Raw genomic sequence first — 18998 nt, 5'->3', positions numbered from 1 at the left:
GTCTTTTTAAAACAACAAAGATAATATATACTACATAAATTAAAATGGATTCCGACAACTTTAATAAGATATGATAAATAAAGATTAAAATCATTTGTTACGGGCTGTTAATCTATGTTTATTTAAATCAATAATCAACAAAAATTAAACGATATTAAAAATAATTAATGTTTTGAAATCCTCAAACAGGAGTACTGGAAACGCGTAAATGAGTAACTACAACTAACCGAAAAAGAGGTATATTCAAAAAAATAAACAAGAGAAGACAAAGTTGTTTTATACCAAGATAAATCTGAATAAGAACTGTAATTATGTAAAATTAAACGAAGGTGTTGGAAACGGAACAGAAACGATGGGAAAATATTTTACTCGCTTATTAAGTAGATAATTTTACCATTTAAAGCCCTAATTAAACTAATACAAAGAGATGAGGAATATCAATGGGCTGATTGATCGTGTCTTCGACGAATATGGCCGGATGAATAATCAGGTTGTTGCATTTAAATATATTCACGGCGGTCTAGCCAGCCCTTAAACCACAGCGTAGTAATAATAGGCAATTACCAGTTTGTTAGACGAGCCGCCTGATTGGCTGTATGTTCGTCCGGCTCTACTGGTCCAACATCCCGGTTCGCTCGCCTTCCAGTCAGTTGTCCACGACTATCTACCGGCTAGCTGTTGAACTAGCCGTGAGCCGCGACACCGCATCGCCACATAGTCCTTGACTACTAAACCGCCTTTTATCGCATCACGTGTGATTTAACAAATATATGACGTGTTCACTAAATCACGTGTAATTTATATTATATACTGCTCATATTTAATAACAAAAGTAGCTATCATTTATCAATATTAATAAATGTATAAATCAAACGATGCATAAACGACTTCAGTAGATTACCTAACAATCAGGATTGCTATTTTTAAAAACTCATTTAACAATAGCGGTAAAATTTATTGCATTAAAAGCCCATCATTATAGCACAAAAGAACAATTTACAATTTAGCGATTACCTGAACAATTTGACTAAATAATTATTACGAAAAACATAAACTTATCCAAATTATAATTAATTACATTGCATATTCTTACTTAATAAAAAATTAAATAAATGTAAAATTATTTTTTAAAATAATGAGTATAGTAATAACAGACAAAAATTTAAGGACTCCCTAGATAAAAACTGGCAATGATTCAAGTTACAATAATTTGATTAATTATCCCCAAAGAGATCTGATATAAGAAAACTTCAAAAGTAGTTAATAAACTAATAATAAAAAAAAAAATAATAAATTGAAAATCTAAAGATTTTTGACAGTGAAATTATTAAATAAATAGTTATCAGTAAAACGACTAAATACATAACAAATATAAAATAAATAATAATAATAATAATAAACTGCCAATAAGCAAATACTTAACACGACTGATGATAACGGCTGACCAAAAGTTAAAAAGTTTTTTTTTATCCAATACCAGGGGGAGTTATCAGAAGTTCTAATGATTTAGACTGTTTTTGAAGCTAACTTTTTACTTTCAACTGGAATTGTCTATAATGATACTTCATAATTTTTAGTCAAGAGTTATAACTTCCTTGTACGAAGTAAATGAAGTATTGTGATAGGGAAAAGTTTTGGTTTTCAAATTTCATCGGAAATATCCTTTTTGACAATTCCTGAATCCATTTTGTCTAGTTTCAGCGTGACGTCTGTACTTAGCATACGTATCTTTGTACGTATCTATCTCACATAACTCAAAAACAATTACGCGTAGGATGTTGAAATTTTTGATTCAGGACTGTTGTAACATCTAGTTGTGCACCTCCCCTTTTGATTGCAATCAACTAGACCAAAAGTGTCCAAAAAAGCCCAAAACCCAAAAAATCTGGATTTTGGACTTTTTCTTAACTGCAGTAATAAGCCCTCATTGAGAGATTTTCAACGATATATCACAACTGGTACTTATTTTCATTGGTTCCAGAGTTACAGCCAAATAAAACTTTAATTGATGAAATATTTGAATCTTACACGGGGAAAGCACATTGGGTTCGAATCTGACTTCATATCCTTTTTTTTAACTTTTTTTTTTTTAATTTAAATATATTGATTTATTAATAACTATTAACCTCTCATTGTAAAAATGTTTTTACAATAAATAATAATTCAATAATAACAATAAAAAAATAAAAATAAAAATTATTAATGAAATAAAATTTTATGTACTTTTCATTAAAAAAAAAGAAGTGTAATGTATTTAATAGGCGTACAAGGAAGTCATGTGCTATCCACATCAGATTTTTTTTATTATGTAAACACAAATAGAAATAATCTTTGTAGAGTTTCGTAATTGTTGTTTAGTTATAAATTATTATTACTCATCATAACTTTTCTTTTATCAAGAATTTTGTTTTTTTTTAAACAAACTTTAGAACTCATAGAATTCACTGATAATGTGGATATAATAAATTTAAATGGTAGTGCAGTATGAGATCTTAAACAACTTTTTTAAACACTTCTGAGCGTTTTTTTCTTGTACTGAATTTATTTGAATAACCGTTTATCCATATTTCTGTTTATATATTCATGCGAAAGATGTGAAAAAAGGTAACAGAAAATTAATTAAATGATAATGAAAAGTTAAGTAACAAAAATAAATGTCAGAATTGTTTAATTAACCGCAAAATAAGTTTAAGAAAAATAAAATACGAAATTTTCTTACGTATTCAGATTTATTCACCTTTATTTTCTTAATTTTTTTATACTGTATATAAATTTATTTTCTATAATAGTATCTCACTGTACTAGAGATAAATAAAATAAATAGAATAACCAACACAATTCTCATCAAAGAGTTTTTTTTTTAATATTAGAAACTTAATATTTTTAATAAATTGTCCAATTACTTTCAATATATCTTCCATATTAACGAACAAGAATTGTCTTAAATTCATTCGAATTAATCTTTAAGGCATTTAAGTTAATTTAATTGTCTTATAAAGAAACAATCACAACTTTAGAACTTCTTGTCACTAGGTAAAACTTACTAAGACAGTAAGACAGTAACTTACTAAGACTTGAAACAAAGTCGCGTAAATACATAAAGGACGTCTTAATTACAATGCCGTAAAATGTTAGTTTGCTGTAATATTGTTATAACAGCTTATTTATAAGCTGAATTAGAATTTTAATACAGTAAATATAATAACAAATGTAATGAATAAATTAAATTCAATAAAACAAAATTCATTCTAATTTAAAAAAAGAAATCAGTTACATCTTTCTCAAGTACGGAATCTACGTCTAATATATTTTCCCTACAAAGAAAAACCAAAAACAAGGAATAACGATGACTTAAAGGTGATGTAAATGTATCTTGAATCTACATTACGAATCCAGTCCGCTTAATTAATACATTGATTCTTACTGAAATTTAACTTTATACATTATTTTTAACTCGTTCAAAGGTATAAGCATTATATGAACGGTAGCACTGAACAAATACTAAAATAATAGTGCCTAGTTCGTTACACCGATAGCACTGGTAAATTTCAAACCACTTTTTGAATGATACATGATTTTACTAGCTTTTTATGAAGTGAAACATAGACGAAAAAACCAAAAATAATGAGAATAGAAGTCATTAAAAAGGAATCTTATAAGAGGATATTGAAAATCAAGCGAGTCGATAAAATTCAAAACTAAGGGACCTTAATAGAAGGGAGGTCTTAAATTTATGATAGAATCTTTTAAAGATATAAATTAATGTGATGAACTGTATATTACAATATCCAACTTCAGTTAACATGGTAATAGAAGGATGTCCAGAAGGTACAACTTGTGGGGGAAGACACACACATTGGAACACATAAAACAGATAATTAAAGATATAAGATGTAATAAATATTTTGGGTAAATGTGTTTTCATAGAACAGAAGGTAATGGAGAATAGTGTAAAATCAGTCGACAGAAAAAAAAAACAATTTTGGCAGTACGTACTACAGAATCAGTAGTTACTGATTGCTGTTAGTTGCTGATATTTATCAGCAGATATAAGATTACTTCCTACATCTAAAATGAAGTGTTTATTCCCTTAAGGTATGAAATTAATGAATTTTAATTTTGTCAACCCGTTTCTTTCCTGATATTTTACCTAGATGCGGGTACGAGTTTCCTAGTTATACTTGTATTGACCAACTGTACCATTATTGTTTATGTATTATTTTATATTATCACAATTTAACTTGATTCAGTTTTCTAAGATAATTTAGGGGATTGTAGATGACCTGACATGAAACACCATTCCTTCTCAAAAGCTAAATAATGATTCCGATATAAAAAGAGAAAAAAATTCCAGACTTAATAAAGTAAAAGGTTCTCCCGATTCTTTCTACACTAAGCCTAGCATTCTGTTGAATAGATGTACCATGCCCACTGAAATGCAAGTAAAATTTATCTTAATTTTTAGCTTTACAATAAATATCGTTACTCTAAGAGAAATCAAATCTAATTATAGCCTAATTACAGGTGGGATGAGTTACATGAATCGTAGAAATAACAAATACGTAAGAGTTAGTGTAGGAAATTAATGAAGTTATTTTGTGTTAGGTGCCATAAAATAAATGATTGCGATAATCTGACATGAAACATGTTAGTCCTGATCTGAGTTTGATACTACCTTTAGGCACATGAGTAATCAATTAACTTTACTGTAACGAAAATATATATGAATGCACTACTTATAAAATTAATATAATTCACTGAACCAATTGTGCGATACTTGTTTATAACAAAATAATTTGTCAAATCTTCTTCTCTTTTTTTATGTATAAAATTTATAAATCCAGTGTCATACTTAATATTAGTTAGTGAAAGTTCTAGTGGATGAAAACAAGGGAAACAGTATACCGTGGAATGACTACTGACAGAAAAAACTATCTTTCACAGTCATCATTACCATAATACATGTGCAGCGTGTATGTCACGAAGTTCTCCCGGGACCTATTCTCCTCGTAAAAATAATGGAAAAAGTTTATATAAACATATGTCCTAAAATGCTTCGTTTAACAGTTACGGCTAGTGAAAGATTACGCTTGGATTTCAGCTACACCGGTGAAATGAAGTAGTACTAAACTTTTTAGGACGTTAATTAAGGAGCAAAATTAGTGATTTCTTAGGGTTTTTCATCTGAAGAATCTAATAAAATAGGTCCTAGAACCTATCTGCAGTATTTTTTTAGAAATCTGGGATGAAAACCAATAAACTGGGGTAAAAACCCCTTTATTTTATGTTTGACGTACAATAACTTGGTTAAATAAGTAATAAATACACAAAACCTTTAAATAAAACTAGTTGAGAGAATTTAATTCTGAACAAAATGGCGTAAGATAATTTGAATAAAACAAGGAAAAGTTTGAAAAATTCAAATTTTATTTAGAAACAGTACACTTACTCGTATTAGTTTTCACCTCAGATTTCTTAAAACTATTGCAGATATGATTCTGGGACCTATTTTATTCAATTTTTCAGGTCAAAAACCATAAGAAATCCCAAATTCTGTCCCTTAATGAACATCCTAAAAATTTAAGTACGACCTCATTTCACCGGAGTAGCTGAAATCCGAGCAAACTCTTTCACCAGTCGTAATTAACAAACGAAGCATTTTAAGACAAATGTTTATATGAACTTTTTCCCATTATTTTCACGGGTAGAATAGGTTACGAAAGTCCCGGGAAAAATAAAGTCTCTGTACATATTTATAAGTTATGAGTTACGAAAATCCTGTATATAAATCTCACATTTTCCTCCGAACCCATGGTTTATTAAGTATGCATACCAGGATTAAATATCACTTCTTGTAACTATTATAATCCAGTATGTAATATACAATCTGCGCTACACTGAACAAGCAACATTCTATACAGATAAGCTTTCGTTTTGGTCTCTACAAATAATATGTTGTGTAATATGCTGATAAACAACTGTCCAACGCGCACCATTAATTCTTTGCTGATTAATTATATAACAAAGTTACTGAATGACATCTCAATAATAATTATACAATATATTATCAAAAATAACATTAACTGCGAATCTATACCTTCTTGAGATTCAGGACTCTGTTTCAATTTATAACGTGATTGTTAATCAGCCTACATGCGAATAATTTTCGATCTCGTAAAAATCCATGAATGACGATTATTTCGGTGTAATCAGTAACGGTTTAAGACTTGTTACTGCAGCTTACTATTACAGTTATTAAAGAAATTTAACGTAACCATTAAATATTAAGTGTCTGCCAATTTAACTTTATTAATTACTTTTTTTTTGAATTTATAATATTGAACAAAAAAAATCAGGAAGTTTCGTTTATGATTTTAAAATTTATAACAAATGAGAAAGATCAATTTATAATTAATCCCCCCCCCCCTCTAAAGAAACAATAGAAAGAACTGCTGCGACTTTAGACTTGGTTAGTATTAAAAATATTTTATAAAAAATTGAAAAGGAATCGGCGGAAACTGAAACCAGTGAACGAAGATCGTTTAGTAATCTGAAAATAAAAAAAATATATTAAGCAAAACCTGTCGCTGTGATAGACAATTTTAAAACATGTGCGATTCGCCGCGTAATTAACAGTTTACAAATAAATTGTTATATTTTTACATAAAGTAATTATATCACTTTACATAAAAGTATCTATCATTCTTGAAAAAATTGCTGCCTCAAGAGGACGAGATTTTTAAGGTTATTGAAATGCAAACAAGAACTTTTAAAAGTTTTTTTAGTTTAGGTTAGCGGTGGGAAACCCCCAAAAAATACAAGGTTTTTAACTGGTCAGCTGCAAATTCAGTTGCACATATTAACTATTTAAAATATTTAACAAAGTATAAGTGTGAGAGAAGGGCAACTATAAATGTGGATGATAGATTATGTACATAATTCATGTAGTGTAATTTAGTTTGTGTATCTAGAAGGCTTTCATCGTAAAATGGTGGAAAACCATTATTCCAATAAGATTATACTATAACTCCCAAAGCTTTAACAATTTACAATATCTTCTTTTCTTTTTCTGTTTAGCCTCAGGAACCTCAGGAAGAGGATGAATGAAGATGATATGTATGAATGTAAATGAAGTGTGTAATATGAAAGATCTGTACAACGGCAAGCATACAGAATTATTCACAAATAAACTGAATATTCAGTTCATTCACTTTACTTATCAGCAATCAATTAGTTTTACTACAAATACAAAACCGGTAATAAATATTCTAAGTTTGGTATCGTACTTCTACAATTCTTCTTAGCACTCAAAAAATCTGCTAGAAACGAATCCCGTGTATTTCAGATGTAAGAAAGAAGTAATAATTTATTCATTTTGTTTAATTTACACTACACTTATTTTATAACACGTCTCGCATTTAAATCCAAAACTTCATGATAGTGATATTTGTAACTCTATTACAAAATATAATAAAAAATGGTATTTTAATAGCCGTTTATAAAAATAAGACAATTTAAGATAAGGAATTTAAAATTTTAGGTCAGATTTCATCTTAATAATCTACGAAATAGAAACTACGATGAAAAACAATTTTTTAACGCTTTCATGAACTAAGCAAAGTTAATGACTTATTAAAACCTTGATTTTTTCTTTATTATTAAAAAATAACGTAATTATGTATAACTACGTAGGTATACTGTCACATTTATAACAGATTCAATGAAACGTAAACCATCTAAATGATCTATAATTAGAGACGTATAAAAATAAAACACAACAAAAATAGTATGGTTTCACGGTAGTAATTATAACTATAAAAAAAAAATAAAATAAAGAAATTTATTCACACGCGACATTGGAACTTGCAGTGTGAGAACCACTAATAGTTACACTAGTTAAGTATAAGGTGAAGGGGTAAGTGGTACTATGCATTTATAGTTTCAATACAAGTCTATACAAGAGAGTTATACGGTATGTAGGTGGACGTACGCACCTTTTGAATAACTAAATCGGGATCCGTGAGAAATGTAAATACAGTACAACCAAAAATATAAATACAATAAAATTACATAATTAAACAACAAAGTGAGCTAAAAAAAAAAACAAACCAGATAATAAAATAATCGTTATAAAAAATAAATATTTTAAAAATAATTCTGTAAATAATTTTTCCATAGGCATCTAAACAGAAACACTTTACTGGAATACTGGAAAGAAAAAGTCGTCAAACAACTCCATACAAAACAGGTTTTAGTTTTGTTTGATTTATATATTATTCATCTAACAATTATTTAATGATATAAAAGAAAGAAATATGTTACCGAAATGAACTCCGGAAATATATTCTAGTTTACTTAATGTTTTTTTTAATCCAATTATAACTGTTAAGAATTCTAAATTAGAAGAGTTAAAACTATTATGGATACATAATATTTTAAAAGCATGGATAAAATTAACTAATATAACACAAGATCTTTACGTAAAACCTTCAAATACAGAAAATAAAATACAAAAACAACTCTTATTTTTGTCCCATTAAAATCTTTTAAAATACATATAAATTATCACATAACATAATAATTATATACTTATAAACTAATATACCTATTATACTTATTAACTATAATATACCTATTTATTAAAATTGGGTAATTTTTGAAATATTTAAATTCATAAAAATAGATTAAAACAATTTCTTTGCATGAAAATATATTACATTATCGTAAATTTGCGTTGATAATTAAAAAGACGTTTAAATAGTTGCAGAACAAATTACAGTAATTGGTTGGATATAAAATCAAATATATTAATAAATAACCGTATATCAGTAACTAATAATTTAAATAAAAAGAATAAATTATGTAATAATTAAAAGGTATATTTATGCTAAATTAGTTAATGTAAATACATTCGCGCAAGTAAATAGAAATCGCTCAATTTTCTTAAAAAAAGAATAGTTTAAAGTTATAATTTTAAACTAATTATAACAATTTACTAGGTTACTAAGTATAAAAATAATTTTTTTTTTGTCTTCAGTCATTTGACTGGTTTGATGCAGCTCTCCAAGATTCCCTATCTAGTGCTAGTCGTTTCATTTCAGTATACCCTCTACATCCTACATCCCTAACAATTTGTTTTACATATTCCAAACGTGGCCTGCCTACAAAATTTTTCCCTTCTACCTGTCCTTCCAATATTAAAGCGACTATTCCATGATGCCTTAGTATGTGGCCTATAAATCTGTCTCTTCTTTTAACTATATTTTTCCAAATGCTTCTTTCTTCATCTATTTGCCGCAATACCTCTTCATTTGTATAAAAATAATACATATATATATTTTTTTGTTTTTCTACGTTCTTCGAGCTCATGGATATGAAGAAAATAAAATGTCTCCGATATAAAATACCCAAAATGAAGTATATTTTTATTTAATGAATGTATTCCAAAGAAATTATTTATCAATTTACTTAAAAATACAACTAAATGATGAGCTTTTAATTAACAGATTAGAAATTAATAAAAAAAATTACACATTAATTAATAGTCTTTTTTCTTTCTGTTTGTTAAATTACATATATTATTTTGTGAGTAGCTACTCTTTATCCTTTCAGGCAAATACTGGCTGGAGTAGTGAGTTTTTTATCCAATAAGTATACAAATGTTCATTCTTACTGTTGTGATAACACAGTCTGTTCTATGAAACACAGTTTCATAAATACATTTAACTGACGACTTAATATTATTTTCCAATTAAACAATTGAAATAATCCACCCTTGCATGAAAAATTTAATCTTAATTATTAAGGAAACGTTTATTCTCAATTTAGTGTTGAAAAGAAAATACATACTATATAGAGAAAAAACTCATTCCCAAATATTAAAACCAATTTTATCCATAAGTAAGCGTAGAAAATAATTAAAATTTAAATATTTTCGTCTTAAACAGATTTACGAAAGGACTTAATTTTTGTCCACATACGGTTCTAATTAATATGCAGGCGTTATGACATGTGTCAAAAACAAGAGTTTCAAATAGTAAAAGTTAAGTTATCAATTTACGGTCATATACTTTTCCTTTCCTTTTAACGGGGGACAAAATAAAAGTAAAAAATAATTTTAAAAAATTTCTCAACAAAAGAGGACAAAATTAAGGGAAATAGCACAACTATAATCATTTAAATCAACCTAAACATTTACCGAATCATTGAGTCATTGTTTCTTAGATTTAACATACCCAACATTCGTAACAAAATTTCGATAAAAAATATGCAAGTTTTGAAAAAAATCTGATGTGGACACCACATGACTGCCTTGTACGCCTATTAAATTACATATACATATTTTTTAAAATGAAAAGTACATAAAATTTTATTTCATTAATAACTTCTGATATTTTTTCTTCTTTTTTTATTATTATTAGATTATTATATAACGTAACTTTTTTTTACAGTCAGAGGTTAATAATTATTAATAAATCAATGTATTTAAATAAAAGAAAAGTCAAAAAAAAAGAAAAAGAAGAAGTCTGATTCGAACAGATGTGCCTTCATCTGCAAGATCCAACTATTTCATTAATTAAAATTTTATTTGGCTGTAATTCTGGAACCAATGAAAATACTACCAGCTGTGATATATCATTGAAAAGCTCTCAATGAGGGTAATCCTGCATTAAGAAAAATTCCAAAATTCAATTTTTTTGGATTTTGGGATTTTTATGGACACTTTTGGTCCAGTTGATTGCAATCAAAAGGGGAGGTGCACAACTAGATGTTACAACAGTCCTGAATCAAAAATTTCAACATCCTACGCGTAATTGTTTTTGAGTTATGTGAGATAGATACGTACAAAGATACGTATGCTAAGTACAGACGTCACGCTGAAACTAGTCAAAATGGATTCAGGGATTGTCAATAAGATTATTTCCGTTGAAATCTGAAAACCGAAATTTATCGCGATCACAATACTTCCTTTACTTCGTACAACGAAGTAAAAAGTAAAAAATTATAGTGTAAACCAAAGGCTAATAAAAATATTCGTTGCTTAGCTAAGTTAAATATGAGCGAGCTAGGTCACTTTCCTTGTTTTACAGTTACTGATATATAAATGGATAGTGCCTAATTTCATTTAATGATCTACTGTTAAAAAATTACACTTTACTTCATATATTATGAAAATATACTTCGTATATTTATGTAAGTAAGTAATGAAAAGAGAATGGCAGATCCAAGAATACGCTTTTTCTTGAAAAAAATGAAACAAATTTGAGGTTTTGTAAAAAGCCTTAAATTTTTTTCTGATCACATATGCTTTTGTAAAATAAAACACGGTTAAATATAATAACAAAACAATATTATCGAATGCAAATTAAATAATTATGTTAGATTATACTATAATCATTAAATCTTACATTACAATTCCAGGACGAAACAACAGTATAATTTTGTTTAAGTAGTGCGATAATAAACGTAATATCAGTTTTATGAATGAATTTTTCAGAAGAAATATAATTGAACGCCGCTGAAAGAATAGAAATTTAATACTTTCGGCGCCAGTTAAATGTTTAAAGTAGTTGCCTACGGGGATTACTTCCAAATCAACAAACCTGCAACATGATTTTCATATTTTTTTTTTTAGACGAACCGACCGACAAACAAAATGAGTGCACACATGTGTGCATTCACACTGCACACGTACGCGCACAAATATACACAATTAGCTTAATGTAGCCCAAATTTAGAATACCAGTTTATCCAAAGTACATCATCTCCTTAAAGATTACCTTTTTATAAAAATAGAAAAAGAATATTTTTAAAAAACGATATTCAAGGATTTAAGTAAATGGCATTTGGCTTTGAGATTTAAATATAATTCTTGACAGCAATCTGGTATAGAATTAATGAAATTAAATAATATATTTTGACAGGTAAGGAAAAAACGATTAAAAGTCTAATTTTTAATAATTTCCTCCATATTTTTTTAAATATAATTGTAAGGAGTACATTCCTTACACTTTAGAATATACACATATATTTTTATTGTCATTACATATAACACAATATGCCATCAAATACCTGTATAGAAATACACCATATTTACAACATACACTTTGTAAAGAAATTATCGAAAGACAAAAAATAAAATTTACAGATAATACTAAAGTAAATCGCAGATATCTTGAACTGAAGCAAAAGAAACGAATCTAAATTTCATATACCACTACCGTATCTTTTATGACACCTTTTCTTAAAAGGTCATATCAAAGAATCTACAGGTGTCCCATAAGTTTCCATAAAATAAATAACATTTTTTATGAAAAGCAATTTTATTTACAAAATACGCTTTAATGGCTTACCGTTGTTTTGAAAACACATTTCGATGCGTGTCATCATCCACTGCTGGAAAACACGAATAAGCACAACTGGAGCTGTACTTCTGGCATTGGTAATACGTTGCTTGTTATGATTTATGTTTTGATTGTTTTTGTTTTTATATACCATGGCCTTCAAATGTCCCTAAAGATAGAAATCAAATCGGGAGTAATCTTAGAATCTGGGAGGCCACTTCACAGGACCACGCCGACCTATCCAAGCATCTTTTTCTTTCCTATTTAGCCTCGGGGAATTACCGTCAGGGGATTTAGAGGATTAATGAGGTTGTTATGTATGAGTTTAATTGAAGTGTAGTCTAGTACAGTCTCAGATGGACCATTTCTGAGATGTGTGGTTAATGTAAACCCAACCACCAAGAACACCGGTATCCACAATCAAGTATTCAAATCCTTATAAAAAGTTACTTTTATACTTTAATAGGATTTGAACGTTGGAACTATCGACTTCGAAATCAGCTGATTCACGAAAACGCGTTCACCACTAGACCAACCCGGCGGGTCTTATCAAAACAACTTTTTTCTTTCTTTTTCCTGTTTAGCCTCCGGGAATTTCCGTTCAGGTATTACTTCAGAGGATGAATGAGGATGCTATGCACGAGTGTAAATGAAGAGTATAATCTTGTACAGTTCAGTTCGACCATTCCCGAGATGTGTGGCTTATTGAAACCAAACCAACACCACAGAACATCGATATCCACGATCTAGTATTCAAATCTAGTATAAAAGTAAGTGCCTTTCTAGAACCTAAACGCTGGAACTCTCGACTTCCAAATCAGCTGATTTAGGAAGACGCGTGCACCATTAGACCAACCAGGTCTAATAGTCCAAGTATCCAAGTATCTGGTAACTGCTTATCTAACCGTTGTACCAAAATGAGATGAAGTTCCATTTATAAAAAAATGTATACGTAAGTGATTGAAATTCGTTATTACTACAGTAAATAAATATGGTTTCTTTGTGGCAAGAATTTATAATTAATATAAACAACATGTAATCGTGTAATATATACAAATGGTCTAAAATAATGTAACATAAAATTCTAAATAGTCATAAGTCCGGACAAAATGGGAAGAACAAATGGTATAACAATATTGGCTGATTCAAAGGACGATGGTTATGATCGCCCTTCTCCTAGCCTCAAAATCCTGTAGTATTAATTAATATTAAAATACATTTTTTTAAAAGAATCTAATGAGATCTATTTTTCTATGTGGGCTTCTATTTCTGTATACACAAAGAAATTGTGAAACTATCTACAATTCGGATCATTTGATATTGATAATTTCCGTCATTATTATCAATCTTATCCGATAAGAAATAATTAGCTGACTAGTACATAACAGTAGTATATTTATTCTTGTGTTAGATACAATTATCGGCATTATTATACACCTGGCATTATTGTAATTAAGTGTTAATGAGGTAACCAATGAAAAAATATGCATATGGTGCGCCCGAAATTTTTTTTTAAAATTTATACTGACTATTTCTTTAACTGTCAGATTGTGCGATCAAAAAGTGACAATCCTAATATTTCAATGACATCCCCTCATTAATTCTCTAACTAAATGGTTTTCAAAAAAGAAAAATATTTTTTGAGACATTTTAAAACCTTTCAGCTCATTCACTTTACATCAGTTCCTTAAATACAGTATTCGTCTGTTGAAGTATACTGGCAAAAGATTAATCTTTACATAAAGTACTGTTTCTCAGGAGGTGCGTCAAGGTCCCTTCAAGCTATCAAAAAATTTCCTACAAAATTTGTTTATCTTATTTAACGGGTTCAAAACATTTTAATTTAATTTTATAAAATCCACCATGAGAAAATAAATGTAAAAAAAACTATGTAAACAGGGTGTGAAACCAACTCTCCTGACAATTTTAATGAATTCTCCGACGTAAAAGAGCTACTGGATCCGTCAGTGGTCTACCAGTAGAACCATACTGACTGCCTCAATTGAAAGTAATTTGTGATGAAGTATTAGTACTTTTATTTCTTTTAAGAATTGTTACCTACTTTATCTGAATTTTTTTTTCTTTTACTTCAATTAATTCCCAAAATTTTAATATTTTAGAAAATTATTTTTCTGAACGATGATACTTCTGCATAAAGACTTCTCTTTTATTTAATAAAAATATAAAATAAGATGGCCACAAAAACCAATCAACAAAGAAACTAAAATAATTCTCAACATTTATAAACAAATACAAACACTGAGATTTTTAAAATTATAAACAAATACACACACTTAAATTATATTAGAATGATATTTTTATATTACAAAATAAGTAAGTAGTTTTCTGAACATAGAGATTCTATCTTAAAAGCTACACGTACGGGCCACAAAAACTAATCAACAAAGAAACTAAAATAATTCTCAACATTTATAAACAAATACAAACACTGAGATTTTTAAAATTATAAACAAATACACACACTTAAATTATATTAGAATGATATTTTTATATTACAAAATAAGTAAGTAGTTTTCTGAACATAGAGATTCTATCTTAAAAGCTACACGTACGTGCGGCTTCACGTAACAGACACAAAAACATTTAAAAAAATATTAATTTTTTGTTTACATTCTATTTAGAAAATAAACTTGAATGTTTCATACCGAAGTAATAAAAACGGTAAAAAATGAAACAATACAGACATATTTAGCTGCATATTAAAAAAAATTTCAAACTGGATAAAAATATTTAAGTAAATGTAAAATATAAACAGTTTTAAATGAAACAATGGTTAGTAAAATAAAAAAGAGAACATAATTGACGAAGTTTCCGTTACCTTAAACTGTAAAGATAATTACACGTAAACAATCAGCGAAAGTGCAGCATAAAAAATGTACTGAACATAATTCACATTATTAAATGAGATTAATGGTTTTTTTCAGACATCCACCAAAAATAACTAAAAAGCTAACCTATGGCACTTTAAACAAGACGTTATACATTGTTTGTATTTCCTTCGTAATATAAAATTCACTTAACTTTTTTAAACGAAAACAAACACTTAAAAAAAAGTTTAAAACAAGCTGGACATGGTTAAGACATACAATTATTGTATTTATCTGAAAAATCACTTTAATAACTTACAGATTAAAATTGATTTATTACAACTACCATACTAATTTACAGTAAATAAATAGGTCAAATAAATTCAAAACAAATAAATTAGTAACATCAATTTATCGACGTGTTAGATAACTCGTTAAAAAGTCATTAAAGAAACAATAATTTTAATTCAAAAACTAACAAGAGATTACATATTATAAAACCAAAAATAAATTAATATTTTAACCGATCTCAACCAAAAATAAATTAGTCTAACTTAATCAATCTTAACCGTGGAATTTTTTTCGAAATAATTAATAGAATATCCACGCGAAATTGTAAAACACAAGTCTATTTCAATAGGATAAACCATTTATGGAGAAACTTCTAAATTTCTTAACACATTCTTCATTATCAGCTAATAATATCAGATAAAATACGTATTTTATAAAATACGCATTACGTATTGAATAAACTGATCGATAGTGAACGATAACGCGCCTGATTTTCATACATTGTTTAATTAGGCGGAAAGTGAAAATTTAATACTATTTAATTCACTACTACAGACTAAATTTTGAGAAAGAATAAATAATTAACGAGTAGAATTCTTCGGGTTCTTCAAATAAAAGATATGTTTAGAAACAATCATAGTTATTAATAAGGAAAAAAAAATCACTTGATCAGACTTAATGATACCAATTGAAAAACTATTACAATTCCGTTGTCTTGTCTCCGTGTGTCAACTGCATTAGTATTGGTTATGTATAAAAACTACATTTTAAACAAAGAGAATGATTCTAAGGCAGTTCACAGTTCTCGTTTTATGACTATTAAATTATTAAAATGCTATTTCTAGATAATTTAAGAATTATTATTAGTATTCAGAAATGTTTTTCTACTAGTCTGTAAACAAAGAAGTAATTCTTAAGAACATCTATAAAAAAATATTTATTCATAACAATAACTGCCTACCATAAACTCAAAGCAAGAACTCCAGTATCGTCCGGGAGAACAGATGAAAGCACCGCGAAGTACTTTACTTGTTTACGACACAAAGCTCACATAAGAACTGACAACAATGAGTTAAAGCATAGACACACCAACAATAAAATACAACTACAGCTCCGCTACAAGCACCGACCAAACTATACGAGTGCCTGAGTCAAAGTCCTCTACAGACAACGGACAGCTGAGAGTTAGTGACCGACCAATCACAGAGTGGCGGTACGAACACTCTCGGAAACACCCGAACTGTACTATACAACTGTGACTGCTGGAACTATGATGCTCACGTATTCCTTCACGAAAATACAAAAACAGCAAAAGTAAACAAATAAAAGATTTATTTATGTTATATTGATCAAATTTTTTTATAGTGTTTACTTCTAGTATAAAAGTAATAATTTAAATAAAAGTTAGTTTTAATTATTCAGTCTTATTTTTTGTAGCAACAATTACGGTATCTACTGGATAATTAGAACAAAGGATTCAGTAAGATATGTTTTAATATCCATCTTGATATATGAAAAAAAAAAACAATGATTCTTTTTCACTGTTTAAAGAATGCATACCATTATATATATGTATCTTAAAAAACACACACACACACACTCACAAGCTTTTGAAATATTATTAATTCGTCGCACATGATGTCAAAGCAAATTTCAAACATTATAATAATTACTATAACTACGAATAAAACTAACTTTAAACTTGAGTTAAAGGTTTAAATATTGTTCCCTCACATTATGTCATGCATTATTTTTAACTACACTGCATTATTTTTGTGTTTGTTTTGGGAAATGTAACAAATATAGCTTGTAACTAAAAAAACCAATGAGAGCAGCACAATCATAATAAAATTTATAAATTATGAAAATAGAATTTAGTGTTTTTTAGAGCGTTTTATCTGAAGATTTGTTTCGCTAACAGTTTAGTTTCACGTAAGATAAACCAGTAACTTATTTTTAAAATAAAGCTGGACTACCAGCAACTTAAATTATTATTTATATCAAAAGTATCTTAGTTCATTGTAACATAAGGATTTCGTTCATACAATAATAATAAAACCTTAAAGTGATAAATTTAAATTAAATAAAAGAATGGTTATGTAATTAGTAAAATAGTTATTTATAATTTTACTTCCAGTAAAGTGTAAGATTTTTTTTAACGTGAAATTTATATCATTTAAAAATAAATTATTTCTTTGTCATTTATTTACGTATTACAATTTGCATCGAGTTGCTCCTTTCCAGTTGTATAAAAATATTAGGATGTCTTTCTCTTTGATTTGCCAGGGAAGAGAAGAAAGAATTGTGAAACGCTATATTTCTAATACTTAGTTTAAAAATTAAACTATATTCAATTTATATTCATTAACGGTTTACACTAACAAAATAGAAATTCCTCTCGGCACGCCGGAAAGCGGAGGTAGATTTCACCGGTGCTAAGTAGGGGATAAAAAAGATTTTCACCATAAAGTTAAGAAAAACTTCAAATTTACTCAATACGACAATGGTTTCATGTGAAAAACAGTTTCACATGTTTAGCACACGACAAGCTCCCATCTTCTTACAATTCTAGCAATATTTAGGTCATTCCTTACCGTAAGGGTTGGTCATACCAAAAATTGTTACAGACAAAAGTTTTAGGTAATATTTAGCGGACTAACGACCACTTTAAACCGATTCGATACTGTGCCTATTAAGGGAGATACGATTGTTCTTGTCTTCAAAACCCAATTTTTGCCACCCCTGGGCCAATGGTTGGTTATATCAAAAAGCTTTACCTAGATAAGTTTTATCCCCTTATCCAAAGAACGGTAGGAACTTTAAACGAATTAGATATTTTACTTAATAGGAAAGTTATAGCGATATTCTGGTTCTTGAAAAAGTCCTCCCATTTCCACCCCAAGGTCCGATTTTGCCCATTAACAAACTCGACTGAAATTTTGGGTCGTTATATTTTATGTATCAATTTGAAAGTGATTAGCGCAAAATTACGGCAGTTATCGTGTTCATAAGAAAGTGTAATAATATATATATAAACTTTTGAACTGACGGTGGTTTTGGGGTCTGGGGATATGGAACGTGAAGATATGTCAAAATTTTCCTTAAGTTAAATCATGGTACCCATTACAATAGGTATCTTTTGTATGAAATCTACCTGATAAAGGAAGACCTTGAATTAATTTTGTAATTAAAATAATTAAATTCAGGTAACGTTAAAAAATAGATCGGTAAATATGTAGTAGAACATTGTAGAACAAATGTAGAACATTTAGCGTTACAGAAAACTCACCTAAGAGCTGACAACGACTAGTTAAAGCATAAGCAAAAATTGAGCTTTAAACAAACATAGCATTCAAGACAAAAAACGAATTATGCATGGGTAAAATACACAATTATAATGTAAACGTTAAACCGAAAGTAAGTTTAAATCTTTTTATTTTAATAAACAGTAAAAACTTTGATTTTTATTTTCCTATTTGTTTGTTTATGCAAACATCTACGCTAAGTACATGTTCTTTCGTGTTTTTTTTTTGTT

General features: G+C 28.3%; 1 protein-coding gene across 1 annotated transcript in view; it reads right to left on the bottom strand.

Annotated features, from left to right (window-relative positions):
• Positions 1–16600, bottom strand: part of Dyrk2 (Dual-specificity tyrosine phosphorylation-regulated kinase 2) — a 395412-nt gene extending 378812 nt beyond the window's left edge. The window contains exon 1 of the mRNA XM_075356126.1: positions 16425–16600. The gene's annotated coding sequence lies outside the window, so the exon portion shown is untranslated. The remainder of the gene's footprint in view (positions 1–16424) is intronic.
• Between the last annotated feature and the right edge of the window lie 2398 nt (positions 16601–18998).

Source organism: Lycorma delicatula, chromosome 2 (assembly GCF_047948215.1).
Source record: "Lycorma delicatula isolate Av1 chromosome 2, ASM4794821v1, whole genome shotgun sequence".
Classification (NCBI taxonomy): Eukaryota; Metazoa; Arthropoda; class Insecta; order Hemiptera; family Fulgoridae; genus Lycorma; species Lycorma delicatula.
Note: the sequence above shows the minus strand (reverse complement) of the source record. Positions and strands in the feature narration are given on the sequence as shown.